The following is a 10,838-nucleotide window of genomic DNA, read 5'->3' as shown; positions in this document are numbered from 1 at the left end:
CTGCACTGTACTGCAAGGGGACACTTCCATTAGCCCTGAAAACTCTCAGAAGCCAATGGGATTCAATTGTCCCTGAGGATAGAAAGGAAACAAAGCACTGTCCATATAGGAAGGAAGGCACTTCTCTGTGTCACATGTTTATCCCGTGGGAGGGACCTAACCTGTTCCATATAACTATCAGTCTTCAATTTATACTGCCTTGGCCCATGGTCAAGGGAAATTATTTAAGTTGTCTGACAACTAACCCTTAGGCACACCTCGTAGGAAAAAAAGAAAAATCTTTTAATCAACTCCAGGGCCAGAGGACCTTGGACAGTAAAACCATTTCATCTGTGAAAAGAAAAACTGCCACTCATGTAAACTAAGAGCTTTCTCCATAAAGAAGTTAAAAAGGAGTGGGGCCTGGACTGACATTGTTTGTGACAAGTGAACTGAACGTCCTTATTTCTTTCTGCCTTTTCCTGATCTCGGCCACTGTTTGACTATAGAGGGTAAAAAAAAAAAAAGTTGTCTAAAATCTATACTAGTCCTTTCAAGTTGGTCCCGTAGACTATCTAATAAAGTAAAAAAAGCATTGCAGATCAAAGGCCATATAATATTTTCCCCTCTTGAGCAGCCATTGCCTACAAATCAAATGAAAGGACAAAACAGCAGTAGCAGTACAGCCATTCCTGAAACTGGCTTTTTTGTTTGTGAATATATTTAACAATTCCTGTTATCTCCCTAGGAAATATTTAGTATAGTTTTTAAAAGTCACATCTAAGATGCTAATTGGGCAATAAATCTCAGGATCACATCATCATTTCTCTGGACTTTTTATTAGTAAATCATTTTGCTAACACAATTAATTTTATCCTTACTTCCTGAAAGATGAAATAACATTATAAATGTCAGGAAAAGGTCTCTCTCCCCAGCATGCCTAGAGATAAGGACTTTGGTATTTACCTTAATCTCACCATAGTGTATTGCTACCAACTTCCAAATAAGAGACTATTTTTTTCTCTGGTTCCAAAAGTTAAAATGCCTTCTGAAAGGTCTTATCGCAGTATAGCATTTCTTATTCACTGTTTTTAAATATTCCTTTTTAGAATATCTACTGTCTTAATAGAATCGGGAGCCATTATGTCAAAGAGTTTTTGGCATAATATGAAGCCATTTCTTACAACCAAAGCAACTAAAATGGTATATATTTTTTATTCTTTAAAAGATAATAAATACCCCTTTTTAGTCTGTATTTTTTAATTATCTTAATAAATAGCATGTAGATTTACTCTGGATCATCAAGGTACAAAACTGGGATGCTCTGTTATTTTTTAGACTTAGCTAAAGGATTCCACTTAATTCACTTTGAGTTTTAAAAAATCCTGAATAAGACACAATCTCCCCAAATCCCTCCAGAATAAAGCTTCTGAAGAGTAGAAATGTACTTGCAGGGATTGGTGATTGCTGTCAGAGTAAAGACCGCCAGTAAGAAATTAGAGAAACAATATTGCAATGGCCATATAATCAAGCACATTTCCCCCACTACAAAAAGAGATTGTAAGATGACCCTCGCAATCATTGCATCCTCTGTACTTCAAGACCTCCAACAACAAGAATCCTTATAAAACTACACCTGATGCATTTCTCACATTTGTACTTAGAATATATGGGAAAAAGTGGAAGTATCCCACTAACCAAGTTGAAGGAAGAATTAAACCACATCAGATGGAAAATTTTCTATACATAGATAAAGGAGGAAGCTCTGCCCATGAAAATCATTATAGATACTGGAGTTCCAAGGGAGAAATAAACAAGGGTAATACAAAGGCTGGATGCTGAAAAATAATACTGTACTGCTGTAAGGAGAGGTTTGCTGGGTATTAACTTGCTTAAATTTAGTAGATTCAAGAAGAGCCAGAACATGCGACAGTCTGACTGGTTTTACGAATGCTACATTGAAAAGGGACTTAAAGCCTGACAAATAAAACACTTAAGTCATTAGAAAGCTAAGTTTCTTGGGGGAATACCAGATCAAGTTGAAATAACTAAATCCTAATGTCCAGATTCTGGAACTGACTTGTAAGGATAGCAGCGTTCCATAGAGCAGTTTTAACAGATTCTCAATCACACCTGGCCCATCAATCCATATTCTTTTTTTAAGTCTTCAGCTAAACTGTCATAACAAAAACTACACTGGTAATTTTGTGATTCATTTTACCACTATCACTGACAATGCCTCCAAAAAATCCTTTGCATCAAATGTTCGCTGCACAAACACCAGCATCATTGAAGCTAATGTTACCAGCATAGTCTGTGAGCCACAAGGACTGACTTCTCTGGAGTGGACATCATATGCAGATGCACAACTCGCAGCTTCCAAAACAAGTGCCCTATTCCTAGCTTAGTTGCAGCCTGAAATCTCACAGTTGCCAGAGAAAATGCTATAAGGACACAGCAGGAAAACAGACGCCTACAATTTAACTAGGGACAGACTCTTCCTTTCACTCCTTCCCCCTCCAGGGCAGGGGGAGGCTCTGTTCCATGTGGGGGGGGACTCTTCCCCCTCCTCTCCCCCCAGAGGGGCAGCAGGAGCCCGGAGCTCAACTGGGCAGGGTGTGTACCTGGCAGAGCCTGCAGCTCCGGCCTCGGCAGCGGGGGGCAGCCTGCGGTCTCCGCCGCTCGCGGCTGCGCAGTCCTTACACTGAGAGGAGTGGAGGGAGCCCCGCTCCTGCTTCCCCAAGTCCAGCGCGGGGCTTCCCTGCTGCGAGTGTGCAGGTGCCGGCGCCCAACGCGGAGCCCCAGGGGTGGGGGCAGCCAGCGCTGCGCGGGGGCAAGGAGCACAGCCCCGCGCAGCCTGCCCCGCTGCCCCTACAGCTCCACACTCGCAGCAGGGGGTCCCCGCGCTGGCCAGCAGGCCCCAGTACAAGGTTTCCCCCGCTGCCAGGGCTGCAGTTACAGGCGCAGGGAGCAGAGGCTCGGGGATAAGGTAGGCTCCACTCCCTGCTCTGCGCCTACATCAGGCACGCACCTGCCAGGCAGCGGGGGCTGCACGCCCCGGGGAGAGTGTGTGGGGTCCCTACGCTGCGCACCCCAATCCCCTGCCCGGCTGAGCTCTGCGCGCCCGCTGCCTCTGTGGAGGGAGGCAGAGGAGGAGGAAGAGTGCCCCAGCACGGAACAGCCCCTCCCCCGCCAGCTCCAGGGGCCACCGCTGCAGCCCCTCCCCCCTGCGCCCCGCAGACCCCGGCTGCGTGAGGGAACGGAAGGAAGAATTCACTCCCTCCCCCCCTCCGCTTCGCACTGCCGGGCCGTACGGGCCGGTCCCTGCTCTGGCCAGGGCGCAGAGGGGAGGGGCCAGCCGTGCTGTGGAGCAGAGTCCCACCCAGCTCAGAGCATGCCGGGAGGCTGGGGGTACCCGGTTTATCTTAAACGAGCAAGGGGGCTGGGAACAGGTTTGAGCCAAGTCAGTTAAGTCTGATACTGCAGTCGACCAGATTTCTCCCAAACTGGTTTTGGCTATTTGCGACTTGTTTATGTGCACTGAATGTCTGTTCTGTTACAGGTTTAAACTGGTTTCTGATCACTTAAATCGGTTTGTGTGTAATGTCTGTCCTTATCTCAAGAGTTTGGGAGGGGCTAGCTGCTAACTGACTCCAATGGTGCCATAACCTCAACCAAGCAGCAGTCTGCTTCTGAGGATGGATCTGAGACTCAAGGATTAGACTCTCAAATCACCTCGAGATCAGTCAACCATGGTAGAGACCATAGATCATACTCAAATCAAGGACTTGCTGCTGCCACCAGCCATAATTGTGATCGTCAGATCTTGGATGCTTAGAGCAATGAGGTCACCAGTTTTATTTAATTAATTTTTAAAGGAAAAAGGGGATCTTTCCCATTGTCTGTCCCCAGCCTGATTCCTATGAGTGCCTAGTTGTAACTGCCCCTCTCTTCTCCAGTATTCATGTATTAGGAAGCTATATAACTTTAGAATTTGAGTTTTGGACACAAATGAAAACATCATTCATTCCAGTAATCCACATGTATGGTGCTGTAAACTTGTGCTTTTCACTACAGACATTCTTTAGAAACAAGAACCACTGAACTGAAGTGCTGAGAATGTGTCACATTTAAATGAGGAGTCGTTTCAATTAGACAGTTAAGAGAGTGATCCTCCGTCTGACATCTGCAGGACCCCTTTAGGAAGGTTTGTCTACCTGTTCTCATACCTAGGGAAAGAAATCAAGGAGCTGCTTCAGGGATTGGATACTATGTGCAGTTTGCTAGGGAGGAAAAATAACTCTTACTGGATTTAGGTATCTTCTGTGGAACTCTATTAGAAAGAGCCAAGCGACAGGCACTGAGCCAGAAACAAAGCATGAAAATACTCAGGAAAAATAAACCAGAGTCCAATTGGAATGGCTGAGAGCACAAAGTCTGTACTGAATGACCACCATCCTTTTTTCTTTATTTGATTGATTAAATGCTGCACATCAGGGAGCTGTGCAACCCCTACCTCAACTGGTGAAGCAAAGTAGCAAGTGTCAGGCTCCTTGAAGGGCCTGGCTCCTCCTCCAATGGCAGGCACGCCCTATTCTGCACACTTGAGATTGGTAAAGGCTGAAGGGCAAGCGTCCATGGACCTTGTTAGGAAAGAGAATGAATGAGAAACATGTTGCGAGTAATTGGTTGGTTAAAATTACTTGACCAACTGCCTACCCTAATGTCATCATGTCTGCTTTCCAAGTGCCACCCACTGCCTCTGTGGCAGCGACTACACTTCCCCTTGCCTCAGTTCCAGGATTCTTAAGCTGCACAGAAGAATTGTCTTCTTCTACTTATGGCACCTATGACTATTTTTTTACATGAAAAAAATAGCTTTAAGAAAAGTATTGGTGTACTTTTAACCAATGTAATGTCCACTTATGTTTTTAATATTGTCTTCTTTTTTTTTTTTTAACTGTTGCTTTCTTTCTCTCTCATCTAGGGCTTTGAACTGCCTCATCCTCTTTGTTGTGCTTACACAGCTTTTCTGGCTGGTGCCTTCATATCCTCTTCCTATGCATGTGTTTCACTTTATTTTCTACTCTGCTTCCCTGGCCATTCTTTTCTCCTAGGTATACTACTCAGCTGCCTCATTGCCTACTCACTTTGCATATACTTCCACTAGCCGTTCTGGTCTACTTCAATTGCAACATCCTCAAGTATTATGTGTACTATTGACTAGAAACTTCTCATTGTTTCTAGCAGTTTTTTAAGTATGGGATCTTCTCAGTAATGAAGATGATATCCACCTCTAGCAGCTTTCAGAGAGGAAAAACCACATGACCTACCAGATCTTTCCATTTGCATGCCAGAATGTTATCAGTGGATCCTTGCATTATCAAAGGGCCTTGCAACAAGTCAGCTGGTATGAAACATTGAATTTATTGATGGAATTTAGTAGCTAACACTGCAACTGGAAATAACCAAAGTGAGTTACTGTAAGTACATCAGCAAAGCAGGTGTATCTGTTTATAGTAACATTTATTATTTTATGTGGAGTCAAACCACTTAAGCAGACCACATGAAGGTATCAGTTACACGAGTGGCCTATGAAAGCAAGCACCTCATTCCCATTTTGTTTGCATTTCCGTTTATTTTACAAGGCATCATTCACACAATGATAACAAGATACTGATCAAACAAGTCTGTAACATTTAAAAAAGTAAACATTTCTTGTGACCATGTACATTAAATTGCACTTTTAATAACAAGCATTACATTTATATTTCTATATTATACTTTATATAATACATGGATTTCTTACACAGCAAATAATTGGTAGTTCTGAAATATTCCCAGTCACGGGTCTAATGCCACACATCTGTTTCTACCAAACCCATTCTCAGTGCTTCTCTTAGGGATGGACCAAAATTAATACTGAATGGTTTTAACCCCAGCTTTTGGGTAGTTTCAGTCTTGAGCAAACTTTTGCAGGTGGCCCCTATTTAACTAAGTTAAATAATACCTCTGGAACTAACCACCCCCCTGGTCTTTGGAGAAGTAGGGATAGGAGTCCAGATTTCTTGGCTTAGGCTCTCATCTGCTTTCAGCTGTCATCTTTTCTCTTTCTGATTAAATAAATCTCAAAAGGTGATTCTTGCCAGAGTCATTTTATTTCATGAGAAAACAATGGGTATAAGTGAAATGGCTCCCAGTATAATTCTTGAAAACAATATTTACAATGGTTTCATTCTGTGGTTTATTAGATAGAAGGAATCAGGACAAGAGGGAACTGGAAATAAACTGAAAATTTTTGCTCTTTACAATTAGCAAGTGGATCCATGTACTATACAAAATACAAAAATAAGAGAAACTGAAAGGAAATCAGTACAGCCCAGGATTCCAGTTGTATTAAATCACGAGTGAAACATTACACTAGACCCTTTTGATGCATTTATCCCCTTGTAATTCAGTTTCTTATATATTATTCTATATAATATATATAGTTTCCCAAAGATACATATATACTCCTTTACAGGTTAAATAAGAGCAAGTCTCAATGAGAAAATAAAGAGAAGAAAGAAAAGTTCTAATTGCCTGCTCATAGTTTTCTTGGTAAAAATAAGTATGAAATACATTCAAGAGCAAAACAGCAGGAGTCTGGAAGAAATTACAAACAGCTCTGTAGTCCTGTGGGATAAAAATGTGCATGGTAGATAACAGTTCTGAAATAAATTCGTTTTGCTGTCCTCTGAACTGGGAAAGGTATTAATTAATTCTGTATGATTCTCTGTTGATGCGGTCTACATTTAAGTCCAGTTTGGAGACAATATTGTTGTATGTCTGCATGTTCAGAAGTCAGTTCACTACCTTTTTCTAATTAAAGGGTCCAGTAAGAGAGGGGATAATATTTATATATGCACTATTAGCACTGAAGTATTTGGATGGAGATGCTTTTTGTGATGGTACAGCTCCCCATGGGATGTTAGTATAACAACTAGAAAGGAAATGCAGAATAAAAAAGTATGTATTTATTAAGAGAAAAATCTATGGTGCTATGCTGTGTTCACATCCCTGGGCATACGCAATGCCATGCGTCTGCCAAAGCCCATTATTGTACAATAGATTGCTTTACAGTGCATCAACTTGTTGATCGAAACACGGATTCATCCTTTAGACAAAGCCATTACCTGGATCTTCAACATACTGAAAGAACATATGCTGAAGGATTCTCTCTACTGATTGAGAAATAAAGACAGCTTTATATAATGAACAGTTCACATTTTCAGTGCTGAAAACTATTTAGGCTTATTAGATTATATGATCATACACTGATTAGCCCAGGATCCCTCTCATTGCTTCATCACCAAAGAAAATACAAGTTCCTACCATCCTTGCTTATATAAGTTTTGCCATGAATTTCAAGGGTTTATTTCTCTCTGCATCAAAATTTATTCCTGCCTGTTTCCTAAAAAGCAACTGTGACACATTAGCAAAGACATTTTTATTCATATTTAATTACATATTTAATTGCAGCAGTTAGTACAGCAATGTTTTCTATATCATAAATGAGCATGTCCATTTTCACTAGTCTGCATGTTTATGATATGTACTGAACTCTGTGGATGAAATCCTAGTCCTGCTGAAGTTAGCAGGAGCTTATCCATTGATTTCAGGTCAACGTTTTGCAGCAGAAACATGATGTGGTAGTCAATTTTTCTCTATGTAGACTACAAAAATTCACTTGACTGGCATGACTACTAAGACCCTCATTTCAAGAGGAGAGCTTTTGATCTGCCTGATGCTCCATTCTTTAATGGGAGAAGAAACCTCATCTCTGCTCTTTGTTCCAAATGGTTAGGATTTTTAAGGAAACAGCAAAAGGACAAAACGGGAAAAAATCTGGTGAAACAGAAAATGTAACAGCTAAATAACAAACTCTTCCACATGGTTTCCCATAAAAAAAAAATATTCCTTTGTCTGTTGATCAAAATGTAACTTAGCTGTAGCAAGGACAAGAACATATTATTTAATGACAACTACAGAGAAAGGGATATGTTTATCAAGCTAGGCAACTGATTACAGGGTTGATTACTTTTCCTATTATTGGTTCCAATCAGTATTAATGCTTCAAACCCTGAGCAACCGACCATTTCTCTGAATTAAGCCATATAGTTAGATTTCCAAAGGTTCATTTAATTCTCCACAGCCAATTTGGGATGTGTTAAATCATGTAAAATATGCATTATAAATAAAGGCTGATCCACAAAGATATTTAAGATTAGTTAAGAGATCTCCAGTGCAACTAACCTAACTTGCTTATTTATCTTGTAAAGTGCTGTCCCCTAATTAAAAACAATTTCTGTAAAGTGAAAACAAGTTCCTTTTCCTTCTGTCTTGTGCATCCCAATAAGAGATTAGTACCCAACAACTGCACCAAAATATATTCTTCACAGAACTGTTTTCCTATGTAAAATGAAGGCCATATTTTAGAATGATTTATTCTTAATGGGAAAAAAATCTATAATGCTTAATCCTTACATATGAATCTGAAGTCAATCTTATACAACTGTTGGGTGCAGACATGCAGTACTGAGTTTAAAAAAAAATCTCTTAACTGTCTTGAAGGCTTTGAGCTATGTTCAGCTGGAACTGAAGTAGTCAACATATTCACTTGTGTGTGATTTTGACTTTGTTCAGGTTTTCAGTGGGAAACTTTATAAATATCAAGCTACCAGACAGGTCAGCCAGCATATGGCGTTCCTCTTGCCGTTATGTACCTAGTTCTGTCATTCAGCACTGAAAGGGCTAAATAAAACCCAAATTTTAAATCACTATTACAATATTAAATTACTTGTATTTAAGCTAGAAGTAGGATTTTTTGCTCACCTGTTATTACTTTGCAATCTTATCAACTCTTCATGTTATTCAATATAACAAGGTCACCATCATAAAAAGTGGCACAGAAATAACATCAAGTTATTTTGATTATTCTCTTTCAGTAATTTCAAGCAAGATTTGCAATTTCTGGGTCAAAATATTACTCTTTTAATTGCCAGTGCTACAAAACTCAACCTTCAGAGAGACAGAAAAGACTTAAACTATATTCTACCTTTTTTATCATTACCAGGAATGAAGATTCTGCCATCAGCCCTTTTATTGCTAATATAATGCACATGAGTTTCCAGCTGCCACTCCTAAAGCTGTTAAGAGTTCATCATGGCTAATGAGGAGCAAACATGTTTTTGACAAGAGAGATCAGAGTTGGAAGACCCACAGAGAGCTGCTACATTGGGTAAAATGAGTGCCACCTTTAGTCAGTTTTCTGATTGGAATTGCATTTACAAGCTTCATCAGAAAAATATTACAAATCAAACTGCAGGCATAACTTAAAAAATTAGAATATAAAATGGGAAATATTGGACAATGGTGGTGGTTTGATACCAATAATGCTGGCTACCAGCATGGCACTTTTAAGTAGTTCAGTACAGAAATTATCATGGAGGCTAGTAAGGTATATTTAATAATAATCCAGTTTTCTAGAGAATTTAATTATGCATGAGATGGCACTGGCAAGCGAATTAACAGTTTTGGTATTAGAGATTCTACAGGATGGGAATATGATCTTTGAGCATTCTGATAGGTAGTAGTAGTAGTAATAAATTGATGGGAGAAACACAGTTTTATTTGCAGAACTCTCTCGGTTTGATTTCACTATGTAACAACATTCAGACAATCACTGTTCTTGTGGGTAAATTTATAAATTACTAATCGCTACAGGAACTTTTAAACTTTCTATCCATCTCTGTTCTTAGAAGGAAGAATCTACATCACCAAGTTGTTGGACACTTGCTGCCTGAAAACAGTGACTGTCTTGATCTCTACTTAAAACAGCTGACTGCTTCTCAGAATGACTCATTTGGCACAGGTAAATGTTAAAACGTGTACTACATGAGATGAGTATCATTAAACTTTATTGTACAAATCTGACATTGCATTACGTAGTTTAATAAAACAAAACAAGACTAATGTCCCAAAAACAATTTTATAACATGGGAAACTTAACACACAACTAACCTCTTGTCCAGGAATTATATTTACCTGCAAGACTTTCTTAAAGACATGTTAAATATAATTCAAAAAATATTTCCATCAGTTTAAGCAATAGGTTAATTTTCCACGAAATATTTTTATAAACATGTTTATGTTCAATCAAAAACATAACAAATGCTTTTGCACTTTTTTGTTTTAAAGATATAAAACAATTGCATTTTCAGACAGACTTGGAATCATCAGAAAAGTTTACCCCATGGAAAAAGTCTAGGTTTTGTTTCCTATTTAAATATTTTTCCTCTTAAAAAAACAAAACAAAACAAACAAACAAAAAACCACACAGCGACTTAAGTGTTCTGTAATCTATCATAAAAAACAAATAGATGTTTTTTTCCATGGCGTTTTATTTTCCTATGCAAAAGAACTTTCTGATTCAGTGCCTTCAGTTTTGTGTCAAATTCAATGCTTAAGCCTTGAGTTTCTTAGGAAGATGCTTCTATCAACTCCTCTCACAAAAAACACCTGCTGTTGTACAGGGCAAGCCGAGTATCAAACCTACTTGGAAGAAAAAGAATAGTTTTACCATTGTTCTAATGCAAGGAATCATTTCTGGAGTAGTAAGAGCAGCAGAAAGTAAGAAGGGAACAAAAACTTTTTATTTTTTTTTTTTATTTTTTTTTTAAATTCCAGTCAGCTGTTAAACTAGTAGTAAAAACAATGCTGCTGTTTAGTACCAGGAAGACCTGCACTCCTTGCATTTGTGCAGAAAAAAAAAAGAGTAATCAAACACAGACTATTCCCAGGGAAGATTATATAACCAC

At 39.3% G+C, this 10,838-nt stretch overlaps 1 long non-coding RNA gene across 1 annotated transcript; it reads left to right on the top strand.

Moving 5' to 3' along the window:
* Nucleotides 1–1,390: 1,390 nt before the first annotated feature.
* On the top strand, nt 1,391–10,804 carry LOC149864048 (uncharacterized). Its single transcript, XR_016442303.1, has 2 exons — nt 1,391–2,968; nt 9,095–10,804. It is a non-coding gene; the product is annotated as an uncharacterized LOC149864048 (long non-coding RNA).
* Nucleotides 10,805–10,838: the final 34 nt, after the last annotated feature.

This window comes from Crocodylus siamensis, chromosome 5 (assembly GCF_052110815.1).
Source record: "Crocodylus siamensis isolate JL-2025a chromosome 5, ASM5211081v1, whole genome shotgun sequence".
NCBI classification, from domain to species: domain Eukaryota; kingdom Metazoa; phylum Chordata; order Crocodylia; family Crocodylidae; genus Crocodylus; species Crocodylus siamensis.
The sequence above is the reverse complement of the archived record's forward strand: the minus strand, read 5'-3'. Positions and strand labels throughout refer to the sequence as shown.